General features: G+C 41.8%; 2 protein-coding genes across 2 annotated transcripts in view; one reads left to right on the top strand and one right to left on the bottom strand.

Annotated features, from left to right (window-relative positions):
* The first annotated feature begins 200 nt into the window (after positions 1-200).
* Positions 201-18,107, top strand: part of LOC310847637 (interleukin-20-like) — a 49,719-nt gene continuing 31,812 nt past the window's right edge. Inside the window, exon 1 of the mRNA XM_083745647.1 lies at positions 201-431. The gene's annotated coding sequence lies outside the window, so the exon portion shown is untranslated. The remainder of the gene's footprint in view (positions 432-18,107) is intronic.
* LOC310847616 (polymeric immunoglobulin receptor-like) overlaps positions 7,497-18,107 on the bottom strand; it is a 159,451-nt gene continuing 148,840 nt past the window's right edge. Inside the window, exon 10 of the mRNA XM_083745601.1 lies at positions 7,497-7,605. The gene's annotated coding sequence lies outside the window, so the exon portion shown is untranslated. The remainder of the gene's footprint in view (positions 7,606-18,107) is intronic.

Raw genomic sequence — 18,107 nt, 5'->3', positions numbered from 1 at the left:
CTTAGAAGCTGCTCCAGTGTAGTTCAGAAGCTGCGATCCTAAATGTACTGACAATTATAATATTATAATCACAGGACTTTGGGAACACAGCACTGTTCTGCTGTCAATATGTACTTTGGACGGCTAGGAGAAACTCCTACTGGCATCCTTTCAAATGTTATGTTTGGAACAAATGCCACAGGCAAGTACAAAGTGCTCCTGAAGTGAATGGGAGACTATAATTGTGCTTTGCAGACAGTTTTTGCATAAGTATGTCAACATCTGTCAATAGATTTGAGATGCGATAGCTAGGTGGGACCTCTGTAATATCTAGAGGCAGATGACCTAGCGTAGTAGATGCTGGCGACAAGCAAGAAGGGATGACCACCACCTGGCTGTCATGCTTGTGAGCTTCCAGAGGCCACTGGCTGGTCACTGCTGAGTTTTATTTAGTAAGGCAATTCTTCCATTTTTCCATGAAATGTTTGTGTTCTAACCTTTTCTGCAGTGGGTGAGGGAGGAAATTTACATTTGTAGAATGTAATTTACATTTGTAGAATCTGAATTTTTTTTAAAAAAAAATTGGTGGTTGATTCCAGTAATATTTCAGCATGGATTTGATTTGATTTGCTTATAGCACGTGTTCTCTCTTTGCCAGATTCTTTTTCTTGATGTCAGCACATACAGCATTATACTTGGGGGTAACTGGATTGCCTCTCAGAATGTGTCATTAAAACTGCTTCTCTATCATATTCTATCTTAGAGTGGTCTTTTTAAAGTCTCTTAAGGGAATTGTGTATTTTATATACTTGCAGTGGTGGACTATTGTGTAATGAAGAATCAAAAGGGGTGGAAAATTACATGGGTAGGGGAAAAGGGATTCGGTCTGCACACTCATATAAACCAGGAAAGCGGACCATAGTGGCAAGAGGAGCGCTGTTACTACTGCTGCCTTCACCTCACTTCACAAGTTCTAATATTTTTACTTACAATTCAAGATGCTAATTGGTAATAGTCAATAAAACTCTGAAACAGCCATGGGCCATAAATACTGTAGCTTCAATGTGAAATTTCTGTCACTTAAACCTATTGATTTCACTGGTCTTAAGCATGCCTAAACTCTGCTGCATGATGGACAAGCCCTTTAGTCTCGGAGTATGATATTATATAAATGCATGACTGGTCTATAGGAAAGCTTTCTCGCATATTTTGCTTTATTAATGGCAGTTATAATGGCATTAGTAATCATTCAGACTGGATTTTAAGATTTGATATTTTAAGATTTTAAATATGTGCTGTTAATCAGCAAATATGGAATCTCGATTGCTATAATGACTGGGTTTCTTTTTCATATACAACTGCACTAGCATTTTCTATTTTTTTGTCCCAACATTTTAAAATAAGATAGTTATAAACAATACCTAAATTCTATTCATATTCTTAAAAGTACGATTGGCCATGATCCATGGCTTTGAAAAACTATGGGCCAGAGCAGTGATAGCGAACCTTTTAGAGACCGAGTGCCCAAACTGCAACCCCAAACCCACTTATTTATCGCAAAGTGCCAACATGGCAATTTAACCCGTATATCTCAATTTTCCTCTGCGTTTCACATTTCTTCTTTATGACTGCTGTTGTAATAAAAATCCTTCATTAAATTATATTTTTATTGATATATAATTTTATGGTATAACTTAGTGCTTTTTTTCTTAAAAAAAATAATGTTTAGGGGTACTCTCATTTTGACTCAGGAAAATCACCACCGGGGAAAAATAAATACAGTTCAAATTGGGAAAAATAAATACAACGAATTTCTTCTCTTGTTAAATTCACAAAATGTTTCAGGGTATGCACTGCTATTACTCCAAAACAAAGTGGTGTTAAGAGCCATCAAACCTCTGAAATACATTTTCCCCAGTAAGGTTCCACAGTTCTGGCCACTAGTGTACACTGGAGGGCTGTACTAAGAGCCACCCTCTTCCAATTTTTAATATGCGATAATAATGATCGTCTGCGTGTGCACATACAAATATAAATAAATAAACCCAGCCAGATGGGTGGGGTATAAATAATAATAATAATATATTATTATTATTATTAGTCATTTCTTTGGCTGCTGTTTGATCACAGCCTCCACGGAATGAATTTCTCTGTTGGCTTCCACGGGAAAGCCCAGCGAACATGTAAACCCAGCAGTCCCTTCTTAGGTTGCCATCTTTATATGCTTACTGACCTGGGAGTTAAGCCCTGCTGAACTCAAGACAGCTTACTCCCAAGTAGGAAAAACAGACTGGCAGGAGGCCCTGGCACATCAAAGATCAATGCCTGCTCAGCCCCTCGATGCTCACCAAGCCCTGGTGCTGCAGGCTTTGGATGGTACAAGCGAGCCCTCCTCTCCTGACCCCACCCCCAGCACGGAAGCTACGGCCCTGCTGGGGCGAAGGCGTGCATGCCCACAGAGAGGGCTCTGGGTGCCCTCTATGGTACACGTGCCATAGGTTCGCCACCACTGGGCCAGAGGCTGCAGGGGAGAGTAAGTCAGTACTTCATAAATCAAAAAATGAGCACTAATCTTTCCATATTGATGGACAGACCATAGGTAGAACATCTGTTTTGCATGCAGAAGATTCCAGGTTCTACATTGAGTTTAAAAGACCATGTAACATGCGAAGGAAGACTTCTGCCACTCAGAGTGGACAATGCTGGGCTAGATGGGGGGGGGGGGAGGAAGCAGTTTTCTATATTTGCTGGAGTCTTGCCCAATATGAAAACAAATGTGAATTGAATTTTTCACATTATCTCTGAATGGATATAAATAGTAATTTAGATAATCATTGTGCAATGTTTTTATCCTGGCTCCTGTCCCACACTTCTTTCTCTCCATCGTTATTTTTGATCTAACGGAATGTGTTGAATTATACCTATCCTCTTTTATGGGCTATGCATATCAAAGTAGGTGTGATACTGGACTCAGTGAGAATGGCAGGTCTCAAGGCTATTTACCAAGTCTTTCCCAACAGCTATTCTACACAGTTTGGAAACTGTTTGGAAATTCATAGGCTGCAAAATTTCTAACAGCTGGCATTAAAGGCCACTATGTTGATCTCTGAATCTCAACTTGGATAATTTTTTATCTGGCAATTTTATGTGTTCAGTTGCATTTTTATGTTTGATGTACTCTGGAAATATATTGCAATAGCTGAAGTCTGATGCAGATAAATGTTTTCCTTTGTACACACTGCCTTGTGTGACAGTTTTCTGGTCTGTGACATGGTTGGCTTGCTTAAATGTTTTGGAAGGCACCACTGTGGTCAATCACCAGTGCTTACATAAAATAAATACAGTACTGTTGAAAGACTGGTGATTGGAATACTTCAAAAGCTGCCTCTTATTTGAATGATTTACTAAAAAAAAATTCTTATTTGTAAATTTAACAAGTAAAGTAGAAGAAGAGAAAGGGGGAAATGAAATAGAAAGAAAGAAAGAAAGAAAGAAAGAAAGAAAGAAAGAAAGAAAGAAAGACAATCTACAGTTAATACTACTAATAGCAGTAAACAACGAACAATTCACATTGCAGATACAGGGACCATAAGTTCATGAATCTTAAATTAATCAAATAAATTAATATAAGCTTGCCAGATACCAAAATAGGTATCCACGCAGAATTGACATATATGTGAAATATGTTGGATGCAGCCAGGGCAGTGAGTTCATTAGAACACTGTGTAATAGTGGGTATTTCTCCTTGTAGCAATATATATATATAAATCTCTTAGCTACCATAATAGCCCACAAAGTCCACTTTTGTTGTCCAGCCTTTAATCCCCTTTGAAATATAGTTTTAAAATAAATGAACACCTGCAAATATCAAGGGTTTTACCAGTATAAAATTGATGTGTCAACAATGTGAGACTAAAAAGAATATATTACTGCGCATGCCCTTGTCATGTGTCTCAACAAGGCATTTCCAGCATTACATCTCCAGCACCTAGCTGTTTGAGACAGTGCCTTTCTATAAACATCTGTAGGTCATTGTATACATTTGTAGGTCATTGAAGTTTCTCAGAAGCAGAAAGGTTTATGATAACCTTAAGCATTCTGCTCAGTTCTGGATGTCTATGTCTGAACACATGGGACCAAAAGGTGAGAACTGAACACACAATTTCCTCCAACACAGCATGTTTGCATTTCCATTTTTCTAGTATAACACAATCTATGCATTTGTTTATCTCCTGCTTTGTGGTTGGATTAAAAAACATATTATTAGCGACAATTTCTAGCTCTAGTTTTCATGAAAGAGAAAGCATTAATCAAACTGGCCTCGTGTGAGATTGCCACAGTTTCATGTTAGTTTCGTATTCACAGAACGCTGATATGACGCGCAACCTTTTCTCCTGCATCATGGTTTTCTAAAACACCCAGTTCTTTTGTGTCATTCAGCATCTTTGCTCTGGTGGAATAATCCTCTCATAATACTACATTCATTTAGGAAGCAACTAAACAAGATATGGATCAAAATGCCCCGCTTTTGACAACCATATATGTAGACATGTCAGATTGGGGCTGTGGGGCTGCAAACCTTTCTCCACAGTTCCCCCCCCTCAGTCTAACTCTCCTGTATCCCCCCCCCCCAAGTTGATGGGCATTGCCATTCCAATGGTGTGCATGAGCCATGTAACGTGATCAATTATTGGGGCAGGGCTTACCTGCACCCCCCATATTTTATTCAAGTTGGCACTCCTGCATTTTACTCTTTGTATCCTAAAGCATTTTTTAATACACCCACATCCCTCTGTATGCTCTTTAGGAATAAGATGTGTTGGTTTCATGCGTAGGAAGCATGTTACTATTTTCTGCAAATCATGACGGTGCAGTTTCAGTTTTAATTCCTAAGCTTTGCTTATTGGCATACTTGCAGTGGCGTAGTGTGCAGGGGTGTGTGTGCAGGGGGTGCAGGGGGGGCCGTCTGCACCGGGCGCAACATCTGGGGGGCATGCGGAAGAGACTTGAGTGCTAAAATCCACGGGTTAGGGGGCGCAAATTACTTGCCTTGCCCCGGGTGCTGACAACCCACGCTACGCCACTGCATACTTGGAATTCAAACTGACAACTTCTGTGTACTTGGTGAAACAGAATTCCAGGAGGAAAATATTACATAATATATCTTCTTTCTCACTTTTAATTTTTTCCCCAAAAACATTTTCAGAATGAAAAATAATACCACCTGTATGTCATTATTTTCTACTGAGAGCACAGGAAATACCCGATGGTACATTTATTTTATTTTAAACTTTATACACCCCCCTTCATCATAAGATCTCAGGGTGGTTCACAGAATAAAAACGTACAATAAGCATGATGCTGCATTCCGGAAAAGCTCATGCAAAGGAAATATGTGCCTGGCATCACATTACATCTATACTTAGAACTCTGTTCTGGTTGATATCCGTCTGTCTTGGAGCCTTTGAGGGTGACATCAAACTGTTGGAAGGTTACAGTACCTGCTGTGGCTGTAGAGGCTGATATGGGAGAGACTTGTTTTGTTGCAGCTGGGGTAGATGAACTATGTAATAATTGAATTAAAATCAAGGTGACTGGATGCAATGCAACAGTTTTTAAAATGGCTGGTTTTGGGTCATTCCTTTCCCATCATCTGCCAAAAAAGCCCTAATAATCTGTCAAGGTGTCCTGGTTCCTGCTCAACACATGCAAGCAGAGAGTCGTATTTATAAGTAAGAGATCTTTACTCAGGCAAGTAATGGTACAGGCTCAGGAGCAGACAGTGCTCAGGAGGCACAATTCGCAGGACAAGAAGTTCAGAACTGGACAGAAGAGACAAAGATGTACCCCAAAAGCTCCTCTCCCACCAGCTTTTAAAGACAAAGTGTGGTGTGGTCACCCGTGAGACTCTCATGCATTGTGAGAATGTAAAGCTTTCAAGCGCACTCTGTTAGGGCAGGTGGGTCTGCTCCTATCTGTGAAGGAAGTGTCTGGTTCCAGGAGACAAGGCTGCACCCTCCTATTCAGACTCCATTTCTGTCTTTGCCACCTTCATGCTCCCTCATTGGCTGATCAACCCCCATACCCACTTCTTCTCTGAGGCTGTCTACTCCACAGGAAGGTCAGAGAGGAGAACCAGCCTCCCTGCTCCCCCTTCCAAAGTGTCTCCCCCTCCTCCAACCCAGGTTCTACCATTCAGCCTCCTTCTGTTTCTTTCTTCTCCTGTGTCAAAGCCTGCCAATCAAAGTCCAAGCCTGACAGTAAAGTGGATCTCAAGACGCAAGGACACTGAGGGCATATACACAAATCATAACCAAAAGACTGAGTTTGTTAGTGACCTAAAAGAGTGTGGGTGGGTAGGTGCTAAATGGAAAGTGAAGAGTGCTGTGCAAATTATCTCATAGGAAAGCTTTCTCACCATTACCGAATGTTAAGGAACCCAGAGGCAGAAGCAGTTTACTGAGTGGAGAGGAGCCACTGTACAAACTTCCCGGCAGGTGTTGTCACTGTTGCTTACCAGAAAGAAGAGGGGAAGGATGAGATGGTAGGGAAGTCAGCATGGTGCAAACAACAACAGAACCAATCTGAGGCACCTGCTCATGTGTTTGCACCATGCTGTCCTTCTCACCCCCTTGCTCTTTCCCTTTTTTCTCCTGGTAAGCAACAACAACCCACCTGCCAGGAAGCTAACATAGCAGCTCTTCCCCACCTCATGCCCCCTTCTGCCCAGGAGTCACCAGAACTACTGATCAAACAAATCTGCAGTTGATTTACTTCACCCAATATAGCCTGGTCTGCCATATCTCTGGCAAAAGTATTTGCCAATCCTGTTGTCTGATGAAGGTGAAGGGATGTTGTGGGGCTCTCAGTACAGTGGTAAATTGGTTCTCAAACTTAAACCATTCTGGGAGTATTTAGGCTTATGGCCTGATTGGAGCAACAAAGCTGCATTCTGTTTGATTCAGTTTGGTACACAGGACTGTGTTAACTGGCTGCCAGAGCACATAAATAGGCAAACTGGACTTGCAGGATGAATATCTCACAAGGTGAGAGATTGAGAGATGACAGGAAGGCTCCCAGGTGAGACCTGGGAGGGTCTGTCATTTTCTGTGGTGGCCGGGATTAAGAGCTACTTTTGGATAGAGAGAAGATCCTGCATTTGTGCACTGTTCTGTATTTTAGATATCCAGCTGCTGATTTTCTCCTCCTTTATTTTTTGGATGCTGTCCCTGCTATGAGAATCTGTATTTTATTATGTACTTATTGTATTTATATAACTGTTTTGATTTTTACATTGTATAGATATTGTGTTATGTATTGGCACTTATGTTCTATGTTGCAAGTCCACCCTGCGATCAGTATACATGAAGGAGCGTCTCCACCCCCATCGTTCTGCCCAGACACTGAGGTCCAGCACCAAGGGCCTTCTGGCGGTTTCCTTGCTGCGAGAAGCCAAGTTACGGGGAACCAGGCAGAGGGCCTTCTCAGTAGTGGCACCCACCCTGTGGAATGCCCTCCCACCAGATGTCAAAGAGAAAAACAACTACCAGACCTTTAGAAGACATCTGAAGGCAGCCCTGTTTAGGGAAGCTTTTAATGTTTAATAGACTATTGTATTTTAATATTCTGTTGGAAGCCGCCCAGAGTGGCTGGGGAAATCCAGCCAGATGGGTGGGGTATAAATAATAATAATAATAATAATAATAATAATAATAATAATTTTATTATTTAGGGCAGAATGACCGCTCCCCACATTAAATGGGGGGCACCCTTTGCGTGGTTGTGCGTAGCCCCTGGGACCCTATGCAGCACCATTAACACAGGCTTGGCTTCGCCTTCCCCAGGTGGGATACCTGGAGGCCTCCGCCTACCTCAGCCAGTTGCCCAATCCCGCCTGGGGAGACGCTGCCAAGGTGATCAGGCCAGGTAGGGGGAGGGACCACCCTGCCCACAAATAAATAAACCCAATAGGAGATGCCAGGGATCGAACACAGGACACTCTCTATGCAAAACATGAGCCTCATGTGCTAGGAATGATGCAAACTGCCACTCTAATCTTAGCTTCATTTTTCATATCCCAAAAACCAATGTAACTATGACATACAAAATGACTTAGTTTCACCATCCTCTTGCAGTGCCCTGGAAGGTCGCACTCTGCTTTCATGTAAAGCTTCTAGTGGAAAGTTCTCAGGCGGCTCCACAGAGTGAACATAGTTTGGTCTTGCAACAAAGGGTGTGAATCTGTGTGTGAGAAGGCGGTGGGTGTGACTTCAGAGGGCCTGAACACCTCAGTCCTTCCATCAGTTTTTATGCAGATCAACATCCTTTCAATACAATATTTTCCCATTACTTTAAGACAGGGTTCACCAAACCTTTGGAACATGTGGGCATATTAGCAAATCAGGGAAAGTGTTGAACACACGCACATAATGCAACTAAGCACACACCACAATGTATTAAAAACTTGCTCCAATAGAATGTTTCTTTTGAGCCTAATTTCAGCATGGGAAGCAACTCAGAAACTCAGATCAAAGCACAGAGGGACTGATAAACAAGTCCTTAAAAAATAGAAAGAAGCACAGATGTGAAACTTGGAGCATCAGGACCCCTATTGCATATATTAACAGAGACTATGTTGCTTTAGGAGCAGCTTTGATTGTGTGCACCCAATGTGGAATAATGGACTCCATCTTATCTTTTGGAACAGCTAAGAAAAACATTGGATAGAGTAAAAAGAAGAAACGGAACTATAAGCAAACAAATTGTCAGGCTTCAGGGAATTGGCTTCCTCCCCCCCGTGGCAGTAGATAAGAAGATCAAACGAAAGGAACGTCTTACCAGTTAGAATCTTTAATAATCACAGTGAAAGAACAAAGAACACGTCTCCTAGAAATGGCGGTGCTCCCAATTAAGGGTCAACCCCCGCCGTCCCTATTAATCTACATCACTCTTACATCTTGTAATCTGAGTTTGTACCCTCTGCACTTTCTGTTCTAACACTTTCTGAGGATTCTTTGGAGGAGGTGAGTGAATGCTGTCCAGAGACTGTGAATCTGTTAACTCTCTCTCTCTTCTAGTGTTTCTTTTCCTAGCTGTTCCTTATCCAGATTTCCCAGCTTCTGCCTTCTGAACTATGCCCCTCTGCAAACCACTGTTCCAAATCTATTCTGCCCTCCTGCTCCTGGGAAGATTCAGGATCAGGATCAGGGGGAGGGGGTGGCTCCCACCCTTCTTCCTTAGTACCGTCCTCCTCAGCATGGTCCCTGATACAAACATATCGCACAAAGATAAGGAGTAAATATGAATACGCTAATCATCAAAAGGTGATTACTGCTGGGATAATTTTATATATTAACTTTATACTCTTTTATAAGATTTTGTGGTGTGCACCACTTAAGAAACTTTGGATTATGTAGCATGTACACTTGTATAACAGCAACAACATATTTTGCTATTTTAGGGGTTTGTGTGTGAGTTTTTTTGTTTTTTGTTTTCAGACAATGGAAAATAAAAGTACACATACAAAACAACATGTACTTTTATTTATTTTCATTTTCTTGAAAATAGAAAAAATCTGATTGGTTTCAATAAGACATACTTCCATGTACATGCATGCTTAGGAATGCAAAATGAGGCAGCATTCCTGTATAGATTAATCTGTTTGGGATTTCAGCAGACTAACCTTGCACAGGATTCATCCCATGGGTAAGATCTAACACCACAGCAATGAACACTATAGGACTTCCCCTTCTTTCTCTCTTTCCTGTACCAACCTCTACTACAAAGGATCCCACAACCCTCCAGAGCAGATTTTGAAGGAAGTGGGATAGGGAAAGAGAGGAAGGATATGCCCAGTTTTAAATCTGGGACTCAGCTTGATTGGTAAAGAAAACACATTTTATATGTACTGCATATGCATTATAACATTGTGACACCAGATGGTGCTGTGGAGTTCCGTTTTTGCCAACCTGATTTTCCATACAAAGTTTACAATGTGTTTAACTGAAATGCTTCTTTGATGCGTCTAGATCCAGCCCTGGCTGTCAGATGTGCAATGTGGGACTCTGCAGTTGGATATCACCCCATGGCTATAAAGGGTGTTTAAAAGTCAGGCAACAATGTAAACCTGAAACCAGAAGCTCTAAAGAATCTTGGCACATGTTTGATGCCTGCTATCTCACTTTTGAAAAGTCAAAAGAAGGGGTGGGGGAAACTACCCTATTGAAAACCAGGGAATGACTGGTGCCTATATTCACCATTTCTTTGAAAATCCACAAGTAAAGTTGGGAATTGGTGATTGTGCTAAAATTAAACTGGTGGTTCCTATATTTGCAGGGTGAACAGGAGACAGACTATTGTGTAAAGAGACTGGGAAATTTTACAACGCCTGTCATGCTCCTTGAAATAACTCGTCATCAGTGTTCTTTGTTTTATATAACTGCTTTAAGCAATCCCCTAGAATTCCACAGTAACATATCAACATGCCTCTTTCTCTCCTGCCTTTTCACTCTTTGCTGTCTACTAAGGCATCTATATCTCGAAATCTGGTATATCAAATTCCATGTCTTGAAAGGTGACATAAGAATTCCCTATTATTCATCTGCTTAAAGTAATATGTCAAGCAATCTATTTAAAATGAGTTGGTCTCTCTATCGATGACTAATATTTTCCAATAGCAGTACCCTTTGCATTTAGACACCATCAGTGGGTTTTTTCTCTCTTAGCAAACACAAAAATTGTTTTTCCTGGGAACTGGATTTTGTATATGTATGTCAAGCAAATAAATATGAGTCATATTGATGTTTGTGTGTACATTCCAAGTGACTCTAGAAAGGCAAGCTGTGGTGTCTCCCTTTTCATAATCATGACCTATGAGCAATTTGGCCACTACGCTCTTTCTTTCCTGTGTCCATCTGCAGTCTTGAAGATCAGTGTTCAGTATGCAAAAGCTTTCCCAGGTTCAAACCATAAAAATATGTAGAAAGACTTTCTCGGTGAATGCTCTCTAATAACTCTGCAACTCAATGGCTCCACTCCTGCTTTAACTAGGTCCAACTGCTAGTGGCCCTAAATGGAGATGCCCATTTCTGCCCACATCTAAATCCAGCAGGTTTAATGAGGTTCAGATTAGCAGAATGATGCAAATACACCCGTGTCCGTATCGACTGGGTACATCAATCTCTCTTGCTCAACGGGGATGTTGATTTTCCTGTATCATCATGTTCACCAGATTCAGAGCAATAGGGCGATAGAAGGTCGTGTTTATTTGGGCAAAGTAAGGATTTATTGTAGTGTTAGCTGTAGTTACTGTGTGTGTGTGTGTGTGTGTGTGTGTGTGTGTGAGAGAGAGAGAGAGAGAGAGAGAGAGAGAGAGAGAGAGAGAGAATACACAGATAGCTCACACATCTGCCCAAGACCAATACTACTTACAGGACATTCTTACACCGACTGGCTGCCACATTCAGTTTAATAAGCAGCAAAGGAATGTTTAGGAAATTTTAAATGTTTGATGTTCTATTGTGATTTTAATTCGGTCAGAAGCCACCCAGAGTGGCTGGGGAAACCTAGCCAAATGGGTGGGGTATAGATAAATTATTATTATTATTACATAGATCTGAATAGAGGAGCCACTGCACACATGCACGTTCCTTGTCTGCATCAGAGCTATTTGAGATGCAGGGCAGTGGAGTGGGCTGTCTGTTGGGTGTCTTAAAGCTGTGCCTCCATCTGTGCTCAGAATGTATCTCTCTAAATCAACTCAAATATCCAGGTAATGTATCTGAAATAATTTCCCCATAATATTGTGTTATTTAGCTAAGAGAAACTGTAAGCTAGAAGAAGCATAGTCAAAATTCATTGGTTTTGCATACAGTAATATTTATATTTATAGAAACAAGCTGGGAGACTTTGCTGCCTCCATTGCATCCTCATTATGTCATCCAGCAGAGCTTTGCTGGGTTGTACAGGGCCTTTTGCAGGCTGGCCCAAAGGAGGTGACAGAACCAACGGTAGCTCGCTGTGACTTGTCTGCAAAGCATTCCGAGGACAAAATCGCTCGCATCCACCAAAACCTTGACTCTGCTGTTATAGCAGATGAATCTCATGGGGTGTCCAGAGCACAGTCTAGTCCTGTTGTGTTGGATGAGTTTCAGTTGGTAAGGCTTGAGGATGCGGACAAGGTGCTTGGATCAGTCAGAGCAACCACCTGCACTCTAGGCCCTTACCACTCTTGGCTGTTAAAAACCAACAGGGAGGGAACAGCTGGCTGGGCCAGGGAGGTGATCAATGCCTTTTTACGAGAGGGAGTGGTCTCTGCCTGTTTGAAGGAAGCAGTGGGGGCTTTTTGGAGGGGGGTTGGGTTGTTGTTTTTAATTTTGATTATATATTTTGTGGCTTTATATTTTGATTTTATTCTGTGAACCACCATGAGCTCTCTGGGTAATATATTAATAGTAGTAGTAGTAGTATATCAGCAATACTTTTCTAACAAGGGGCTTTCCTCATTCTTGGTTTGTAAAAAGTTCATGGTAGCATTCAACAGTGTCACTGGGGTTCTCCCTCTCTTATTTCCTGGTGAAAAATTCCGTAAAGACAAAATGGCATTTTGAAGTGTTACTCAGACAGTAAAACAAAAGAAAAGGGATCGTCACATACTTATATTTTCGAATAGCACATTTGAATGAGTAGTTTTGATTTCCCAAAGACTGTTTAGTTAAAAAGCAAACAAACCTGACCCACTGATTCCCAGAAAGAAGCATGCAAAGAAAGACCTAAGAATAAAGTTATGCAGAAAACTGTTTTGATGTTTTAGATAGCTATCTTTTATGTTCACATTTAGAACTCATGTAACAATGATGGTTCAGGGTCTCAAATGTAAACCAGGAAGTCCCCTCTTGAAACGTCCCTTCTGGCACAAAATGTCGCTAGGGTTTCAGTGCTAGACTTCCTGTACATACCTGGAGGCAAACCCTAAGTAGATATGCCTAGGATTACACTGTCTATAGCCCTAGGTGAGCCCTTCATTCTCAGCTCCACCCCACCCCTGGCCATGTTGAGATAATAGTACGATCAACATTGTTGGGTTGATCTAAAGATTACAGAGGTGAAGTGCTGCAAATATTCTAAGGCTGCATGCTTTTGTGTACTTACTTGGGAGTAAGGTGCATTCAGCTTAATAAAACTTACTTCCAGGTATGCACAGGATTGCAAAACACTATATAAATGTTAAATGTTTTTATGTGTAAGGAGAAATTCAGCAGCCTGTACTGCAGGGAACCCAATTATAATTTGCATGTGGCTTTTCCAGCACACTTACTTTTGCAGAATTAATACTGATTTCCGCGCTGATAGAGATGCTGGCCTCATTCACATGACACAGTAAGCCAAACTATGAACAAACCTTGGCTACAGCTTTTGGTTTGAGAGGAGAAAGCTTAACCATGAGCCAAGGTTTCGATGTTATGCTAAGCCAAACCTTGGCTAAGCTCAGCTGTGGAAGAGCAAAGCAGCTACAAGCTGCTCTCTTGGAGCCCACACATTTGCATGGTCCCAGTAAGCCCAAGTTTGGCCTCCTGTGCCATGAAAACCAGGTATCTGTGATGTTAACAGTTGTGTAACAAGCAACAGTTTGACAGGTGCAGGTCTCCATGAAGAGCATAGGAAGCCGCCTCATGTGAAATCAGGCCATTGGTCCGGATCAGTATCTCCTACCCTAACGTTGGCTTTTTGAAATATGGCAACCCTACCCCCCAGTGGGCAGAGTATCACAAAATAGCGCACGATCATGTCATTGTACTTCATTAAAAGCACGAAGTGTGAGGATCAGTGTAGACCAGGCGTGAAATTGGCATATCTGGTTGTATGCTTCTTCTTTGGTATAAGAGCAAAAGCACAGAGAACAGAGAGATTTCAAGGGTAAGACTATGAACACTCTTCCATTTACTCTGCATTCAGTGCGTTCCCATTGCTGTTCTGGGAAACAGTGTACACATGACATTAGTCACAATTCACAGCTGTCCCATGTTTGTCCTGTCATATCTTAGAAAATACCACATTTTGACGCACTCCCTGCCACCCACAACCAGCTTTTATTCAAATTGAGAAAAAGAACAACCTAGTGCTGTTTCAACCCAGTAAATGTGTATACAGGAATGCGGGTGGTGCTGTGGTCTAAACCACTGAGCCTCTTGGCCTTGCCGATTGTAAGGTTGGCGGTTCGAATCCCTGTGATGGGGTGAGCTCCCATTGCTCTGTCCCAGCTCCTGCCAACCTAGCAGTATGAAAGCACACCAATGCAAGTAGATAAATAGGTACCACCGTGGCAGGAAGGTAAACAGCGTTTCCGTGTGCTCTGGTTTCCGTCCCGGTGTTCCGTTGCACCAGAAGCCATTTAGTCATGCTGGCCACATGACCTGGAAAGCTGTCTGTGGACAAAAGCCGGCTCCCTTGGCCTGAAACCAAGATGAGCGCCGCAACCCCATAGTCACCTTTGAATGGACTTAACCGTCCAGGGGTCCTTTACCTTACCTTTACCTTTTATACAGTCTAAGCCAAAGGACACAACTTGCTTTGCCCACATCATGGCAGGGCGGGTTGATTTAAATTTATGCTGTGTCCACAGCTACTGTATTAGTCACAGTCCCATCAGATGAAGTCAGTACACCCAATGGTCAGGGAAGCTGGGAGTTGCAGTCCAACCAAATTTGATTAGGTTGTTCTCTGCAGAAGAGAGTGGGGGACACACATCCCGCCATCTTTATTCCCTGCTCTTCCCACCATCTCAGGCCGAACAAAAGACCTTTAAAAAAATACCTTACCCAGCCTTAGACTCTGAACAAGGACCAGGAAATCAATATGCCAGGAGCTCATTTGAGAGGCTTGTGAGGGATGCAGAGGGTGGGGGAGAGGAAAGTGACTACAAGGTGTGTGACTGTTCCTATAGCCAGATCCCATGCATTTTCTTGGTGGTGTGGCCATGTGTCCTACATTATGGAGGGCGGTCCTCTGTTTGTAGACATCCTCTCTTTAAGGGTTATCCAGTTCATGTCTGGTGCAAAGCTAAAGAAAAATAAAAAGGGAGAAATTGCCCACCAATAGGTAGCAGTGCCTGGTCAGCAGACTGAGCAAGCACACAAGGCATCTGATGTCTTCTCCACTATGGTGAGATGTACTAGGTGCTACTGAACTAAGTTTTACTCACCTATTGAACTTATTGTATTGTAATATTTTGTTGGAAGCCACGCAGAGTGGCTGGGGAAACCCAGCCAGATGGGTGGGGTATTAATAATAATAATAATAATAATAATAATAATAATAATAATAATTTCATTTATTTATTTAAACAACCCATACAAATAAAGAGCCATTAATCTCAGTGGGTCTACTCTGAGTAAAACTTAGTTGAATGCCACTCACTGTCTTGTTCACATTCACAGTACGAGTTTGGGTGGGGAGTATATGATTGAGCAATCCTTGTTTGCATAATGCTTTCATGAACAGAAGTTCATGCATTTGCTTCAAAAGGTTGACCAGAATCTATGGCTTAGAGAACATTAGGTCACAAGCAGCCGTTAGCATCAATTTGACCTCAAGAACATAACTGATGCATGCACTGTTATATGATCTTTGAGCTCCAGTGGGTTTATTTCGTTTTTGATATTCTTTTTTATTAGTTTTCAATTACAATCCAATAAGAGCCTCATTGTAACAATACCAATATATAATACAATAGCTAATAACAATCATTCAAATACCAAATTATATAATTCTAGAATTGATGGTTTGATGATTTTCTTTATTTCTGCATTCCAAAATCTTATTAATTTCATTTACATTCCGGTCATAATAATAACTCCTTATACATCAATTGCAATGTTAATAACTTCTATTTGTGTTGGCACATTAAATGATTTATAAAACTACAAGTGAAGCACTCAAACCTTATCCAGTGGGTTTATTTCTTAAACCCACAGATTTATACCTACAGTTGTCCACCCCCCCCCATGCCCTGCACAACTTTGTCGCAACAGAAAAATTAAGATCTGCTTTGCTTTAACTAGTTCCTGCCTCCATCCTTTCTTCTCTGACCAATAATAGACTTAGAGGACACTGATAGGGAGTTGGGCTGCAAAAGCCAACCCCAAATTTTTCACATAAGCAAGACATATGTTCCCATAATATATACAAGCAGACCAGGACAGTCTAGGCAGTTTCTGTGCTTCCCCAATTGTCTCCACCTCAAAAAAATATTTTTTTTGTTTGCACTTCTACAGACTTTGGTGACCTCACAGATCTGCTGATACCTACTCTTTGAGTGCGTGCATGGTTTTGTTTTAGCTACATAAGCAACAGTGCTCCAAGAATCCCTCTATTGTATAAATATAAGTTCGTAGGGAGGTAAAAAGAAATTATATAAGAAATATGTAACTGTGTGGTATAAAGTAATGGATAGATAAAGTACAGTGAGATTAATTGGAAGTCAGTTTTCAATTTCTTTATAAGTTTTATAATTGTGTTCAGTATCAGGAGTATATATTATGATAATTATATTAATCTTCTTGTATCTTATAGTGTGGTGGTTTGTTTGATTTTTCTGTTATTTGTTTGTTTGATTGTATGTTTGTTTACTTGTGTGTTTTCTCATAAGTATTTATTTTAAATTAATAAAGATATATTTTTTAAAAAAAGAGAGAATGACTTCAAAAAGCGTTAGATTCATGAAGAATAGGGTGGTGTACACACTCCCGTTTAATCTGCATCCAGTGTGCTCCCACTGCTGGTTTGGGAAGCTGTGCACACATGACATTAGCCCCAATCCATATCCGCCCTGTTGTTTCCTATGAAATACTGCACCTTGATGTGCTTCCCCCCCCAAATCAGCTTTGATCCAAATTGACAAAAAGAACCTAGCAGCATAGGAGAGACAGTGTGCTGTGTTGGTTAGAGCATCGGACAAGGACCTGGAAGACTAAGGTTGAAATCTCCACTCAGTCATGAAGGGTGACCATGGGCAATGTGTGTTAAAGCCTCAACGCCTAGGACTTGCCGATCGAAAGGTTGGCGGTTCGAATCCCTGCGGCGGGGTGCGCTCCCGCTGCTCGGTCCCAGCGCCTGCCAACCTAGCAGTTCGAAAGCACCTCCGGGTGCAAGTAGATAAATAGGGACCGCTTACCAGCGGGAAGGTAAACGGCGTTTCCGTGTGCGGCTCTGGCTCGCCAGAGCAGCGATGTCACACTGGCCACGTGACCCGGAAGTGTCTGCGGACAGCGCTGGCCCCTGGCCTCTTGAGTGAGATGGGCGCACAACCCCAGAGTCTGGCAAGACTGGCCCCTACAGGCAGGGGTACCTTTACCTTTTACCTTTTACAGCTTAATTTACCTGACAAGGTTGTTTGTGGGATTAAATGACAGGGAAGAACCATGCACACCCCCTTGAGCTCCTCAGAGAAAAAAGTTGGAAATAAATGCTGGAAATAAATAAATAAATAAATAAATAAATGAATAAGCTGGAGATGTGTGCCCAGCCTCAGTCTATGGTAGCTAAATGGAGCCTGGTTTTTCAGAGGAAGTATACCTTGAAATCCAGATCTTGCCGGGAGAAACAGGACTGGGATATTGCCTTCATGCCTTGCTTGGAGATTTCCCCAAAACATCTGACTGGAACACAGTGAATACACCAGTCCCTCAGGCCTCGTTCCTATTGAGTAATCTGCTTCTGCACCTGTGGCTTGAGATGGCTGACAGATGTTGTAATTCTGAGAGTGCTTGCAACAACATGTGACCTTCCCATAATTTTAAATGCACTGTATTACTATTTCATGCCAATGTGATTTACAAGGGGGCTCCCTCTTGTTTGACGTGAGGGGATTTTATGGGGTTGCCCAAAGTACACTTACCTTTTGCATTTGCTTTCACACACATGACATGGTATAAGAAGAGGTGTGTCATTTATACCTGCCCAAGGCTCTGCCTAATGAACTGAGTCATAAGGCAGGCAAGCCAGAAGCGTGTTTGTTTTGGGCCAGCTCAAACCTTAAGTGCAAGGTTTTGCAGGTGGTATGAGAAGCTGCGATGGTATAACATGAGAGGCTATGATTAATGGTCTTCATTGGCAAGTATCTAACAGGATTC

The sequence above is a fragment of the Podarcis gaigeae genome (genome assembly GCF_964106915.1).
Source record: "Podarcis gaigeae genome assembly, chromosome: 6".
Taxonomy (NCBI): domain Eukaryota; kingdom Metazoa; phylum Chordata; class Lepidosauria; order Squamata; family Lacertidae; genus Podarcis; species Podarcis gaigeae.
The sequence above is the reverse complement of the archived record's forward strand: the minus strand, read 5'-3'. Positions and strand labels throughout refer to the sequence as shown.